The sequence below is a fragment of the Myotis davidii genome, unplaced genomic scaffold (assembly GCF_000327345.1).
Source record: "Myotis davidii unplaced genomic scaffold, ASM32734v1 scaffold104, whole genome shotgun sequence".
NCBI lineage: Eukaryota > Metazoa > Chordata > Mammalia > Chiroptera > Vespertilionidae > Myotis > Myotis davidii.
In genome coordinates this window covers 5773214-5778647 of record NW_006296625.1, presented here as the reverse complement: position 1 = coordinate 5778647, position 5434 = coordinate 5773214, and positions in this window count along the sequence as shown.

Here is a 5434-nt window from a genome sequence, read left to right as displayed (position 1 = left end):
CACCCCCCAGCCCCCCATCCTCCCTGAGTGCCTTTGGGTTCCTCAGCTATTCAAGATTTCTTAAAACACTTCTTAAGGTGGTTTAGAGAAATAAGTGAAAAACTTAGTTTAATGTTTGGCTGGGTGTCTGGTGTATCATAAGCATTCAGTAAATATCAGCTATTATAGCTAATTACTAGTTTCTTTCAGAACATAATTTTAAAAATAAAGCATAGACTGACTTCTGGTCAAGAAAATGAAGTAGGTAAATGCTGTCCTGATTCCTCCCATAACCACATCAAAATTATACAACAACTATCATTGGGAACCACCTTGAGACAAGTTAGAGTCCTATAACTAAGGTAATAAAGAAGCCACAAGTGTAGTAGGGGGAGGAGACACACAGAATGGCAGGCTCCATACCCATGGGGCGGTAATTATGAAACAGAAGGTACAGCTTGGCTGCCGAGGCATCCCTAAAGAGCAAGGGTTCCCAGTTCCACATCCTCCTCCCCAGCCCAGGGCCCCAGACCTGGGAAGAGGAGTCGTAACATTTGGTTGTGAAAACTTGTGGGGATTGCTTCCAAGTGAGATGAATAGTTGGAGTACCAGGCAATCCCAGGCATACGGATTAACACAGCCTCACTGGCTCGGCTCCAGTGTAGGACAGCAGCTTAAACAGCATGGGCATATAGGGAGGAATTGAATTGACTGGCTTCAGGATGAGGGCTAAAAGGGCAGGCAGGGCTCAGGGCGGCTCTTTCTAAGGACAGAGGTGCTAGCAGGTGCCATAGCTTTTTGGTTTTTTGTGTGTGTTTTTTGAGCCCCCATCCTCCCCCCCCACACACACACACACACACTCTGCCCCACTCAATCAGCAGGTGCAGGTGGGTGCCAAATCTGAGCTTTCCATTAACCTGGCTAATCCCACCCCACCTACCTCATGTTCCCTGACAAACCACTTCCAGCAGCTTTCCCCACACACAAGTTACCTGCCTTGGCTCGCACTGTAGACTTTCCTAAAATCAAAGGTTCATAAACCCTAAACAAGCAGCAGCTGACTATGGCGTGCTCTGTACCTCTTGCTAGACAGCTCCAAGACTGGCACAAGGGGGAAGAAGCCTTAACTGGTACTATAACTCCCATTTGGTGGCCCAAGCCTGGAATTATCTGTAGTTAGTGTTGCCCAGGTATGTAGCTTCAACTAAGTAGCCACCAACCCAACACAAGAGGCTGCTGGCCTTAACTCACATTGTGGTGCCTACTAAAGGTCTGACGCATGGCACCAGTGGGAGCTGGCTTCACTTTTCAACATAGCCTCTCCCAAGGCCTCCAAGCCCAGCCCAAGAGGTAACCAACCACAGATAACTGTAGCTCCTTCTAGTCTCAAGCCAGGAATAGGCAGCTGACCTTGGCCTGCACCAGAGCCCCTCTCAGGAACTTCCAGAACCAACACATCCAGTGATGGCTTTAGGTCATAGCAGAGCACTACCCACCTCCACAAAGGATGTGTTTGAAGGGCAGACTCCACTGGCACCATAGCCCCACTAAACTGAGTCCTGCTCTGTGAGGTAAGCCCCCACACAACAGCTTGTCTGCTATAGTCACAGCCAGTCAGCCTGAGGGTCAACAGCAGACAAGCTCAACCAGAGCAGGAGGACACAACCCACCTGAGAGATACTGGAGCACCTGGTTCAAGTAACAAGGAGACTCTATCACTGAGCTCACAGGATACCTACTACTTACACTGCAGACGGATCACGAGAATTCTCGCTTCATATTACACAGTGTTTTACAAAGTATCATATTTTAAAAAGATACTAGCTTGTAAGAACATGTAATAAGTAACTTCAAAATGCAATGGGTATTTAATTTTAAAGCGTACCTTTAACATTGCTGTAAAATGTTTTTTGTACTCGTTCAATAGAAACTTATCTGGCCACTGGGTGAAGCTAGCAATAAAACTACTGGTCCGCCATGTGTTAAGGTCACTCTGCTAAGACAGGGAGATGTAGCATATCTACCTAATACATAGAAACAAATGCAGGCTGGTAGCTAAAATGAGGAGACAAACACCCCAAATAAAAGAATCAGACAAAATTCAAGAAAAAGAAAGGAAATGGAGACAGTAATCTACCAGATACAGAGTTAAAAACACTGGTTATATGGATGCTTTTAATGAACTTAGGAAAAAAACAGAGTTCAGTGAGGACCTCAACAAGAAGAAACTGTAAAAAAAGAACCAGTCAGAACTGATGAACACAAGAACTGAAATGAAGACTACATTAGAATGAATCAATGGCAGATTAGAGAAGCAGAGGCTTGAATCAGTGATCTGGAAGACAATTGGGTGTAGAGGAAAACACTCAATTGAACAGCAAAAAGAAAAAATACTTGAAAAAAATGAGGATAGTTTAAGGGGTCTCTATGACAACATCAAGCATAACAAAATTCGTATCACAGTGGTACCAGAAGAAGAAAAAAGATAACAAGGGATTGAAAACATATTTGAAAAAATGATGACTGAAAACTTCTCTAACCTGGTGAAAGAAATAGACATATAAGTTCAGGAAGGTAAGTCCCAAACAAAAACCTAAAGAGGTCCATACTAAGACACACTGTAATTAAAATGTCAAAGGTTAAGGACAAAAAAAGAATATTAAATGTAGCAAGAGAAAACAGTTAGTTATATATAAGGGAGCTTCCATAAGACCATCAGCAGATTTTTTAACAGAAATTTTGCAGGTAGAAGGAAGTGGCATTAAATATTCAAAGTGATGAAAAGCAAAGACTTACAACCAACATTAATCTACCCAGCAAGTCTATCATTTAGAATAAAAGGATAAAGAGTTTCCCAGACAAGGAAAAGATAAAGGAGTTCATTACCACTAAGCTAGTGTTACAAGAAATGTTAAAGGAATATTAACTAGAAAAGATAAAAATATGAATAAGAAAAGATAGGAAAGCAAATATAAGAAAGAAAAAGACAAACAGTAAGCAGTAGGTTAACCAACTACAAAGTTAGTACAAAGGTTATGAGGCAAAGTGGGAAGATCATGTGTAATTAGAACAACAAATTAAGGGACACACAGAAAAGTAAAATAATCACATAAATGTGGAGAAAGTGAGTAAAATATGTAGTGATTTTAGAATTTGTTGAAACTTAAGAAACCATCAACTTAAAATAGACTGATATAAACATAGCTTGGTATATAGTATATATGAAGCACATGGTAACCACAAACCAAAATATACAAGAAATAAAGAGAAGAACTCCAAACAAACTAGAAAGTCATCAACATATAAGAGATGTGAGCAAAAGAATAAGAAAGGAACAGAGAAGAACTATAAACACAATGAACAAATGGCAAAAGTACATACCTATCACAAATTAAATGTAAATGGATTAAATGCTTCAATAAAAAGGCACTAGGTGGATGAATGATCAAAAAACAAGACATACTTATACTGCCTACTAGAGACCCACTTCAGATCGCAAGACACATCAAGACTAAAAATAAAGGGATGGAAATAGACATTTCATGCAAAGGAAAATGGAAAAAAAAAGTGGGGTAGAAATACTTATATCAGACAAAATAGACTTTAAAACAAGGGCTGTTTAAACAGTTAAAAAATGGCATTTCATATGATAAAGGGATCAATCCAACAAGAGGATATAACTCTTATAAATATCTACACACCCAATGTAGGATCATCTAAATATATAAAGCAAATATTGATGGACATAAAGGGAGAGACTGACATTACTATTCACAGTAGGGTACTTGACCATTGACACCAATGGGTAGATCATCCAGATGGAAAGTCAACAAGGGAACAATGGCCTTAAATGACACAGACCATATGGACTTTTAATTGACATATTTAGGACATTTCACCCCAAAGCAACATTCTTTTCTAATGCACATAAAACATTTTCCAGGATAGACCATGTTAGGCCACAATACAAATCTCAATATTTAAGATTAAAATCATATCAGGCATCTTCTCTGATCAAAATAGTATGAAACTAGAAATCAATTGCAAGGAGAAAACTGACAAATCATACAAACATGTGGAGGCTAAATAACATGCTACTAAACAATAAGTGAATTAACAATGAGATCAAGGAAGAAATCAAAAGATACCTTGAGACAAATGAATACACAAAGACAAAACATCTATGTGATACAGCCAAAGCAGTTCTAAGAGGAAAATTTATAGCAATATATGCCTACCTCAAATAAGAAAAATCTCAATCTAACTTTACACTTAAAGGAACCTGAAAAAGAACAACAACATTGCCCAAAGTGAGTAGAAGGAAGAAAAGAATAAAGATCAGAGTGGAAATAAATTAAATAGAATTTAAAGAAACAGGAAATATTTATAAAACCAAGAGCTGGTTCTTTCAAAAGACAAACAAAATTGATAAAACTTTAGCTAGGTTCATCAAGAAAAAAAGAGGGTCAAATAAATAAAATCAAAAATGAAAAAAAAAAGAAGTGACAACTGACACCACAGAAATACAAAGAATTATAAGGAAATAATAAAAAGCAAATATATGCTTAGAATTGGAAAACCTTGAAAAAATGGATACATTTTTAGAAACATACAATCTTCCAGGGCTGAATCAGGAAGAAACAGATAATCCAAACAGACCATAAGTACTAACAAAGTCAAATCAGTAATCAAAATATTCTCAACAAACAAAAGCCTGTATCACATGGCTTCACAGGTGTATTTTGCCAAACTTTGAAAAAATAATAACTATGTTTCTCAAGCTAGTAAAATAAGTAAAGAGCAGAGAAAGCTCCCAAGTGCATTTTATAAGGCCAGCAGAACCCTGATACCAAACCAAACAGTTACCAAAAAAGAAAATTATGTACCAATATTCCTGATGAACATATATGTAAATATTCTCAAAAAATATTAGCAAGCCAAGTTCATCAATATATTTTAAAGTTCAGACACTATGATCAAGTGGGATTTATTCCAAGGATTTCAGGTTGGTACAATATCTGCAAATCAATTAACATGATATACCACATAAAGAAAATGAAGGTTTAAAAATCATATGATAATATCAATAGATGCAGAAAAAATATTTGCCAAATTATTTTAAAAAACACACCTCTCAGCAAATAGAGGGAACGTATCTCACGATAATGAAGGCTATATATGACAAACCCCACTCTAAGATCAATTTAGTGAAAAGCTGAAAGCTTTTTCTTTAAGAACAGGAATAAGACATAGATCAGTGATGGCGAACCTTTTGAACTCGGTGTGTCAGTATTTTGAAAAACCCTAACTTAACTCTGGTGCCGTGTCACATATAGAAATTTTTTGATATTTGCAACCATAGCAAAACAAAGGCTTATATTTTTGATATTTATTTTATATATTTAAATGCCATTTAACAAAGAAAAATCAACCAAAAAAATGAGTTCGCGTGTCA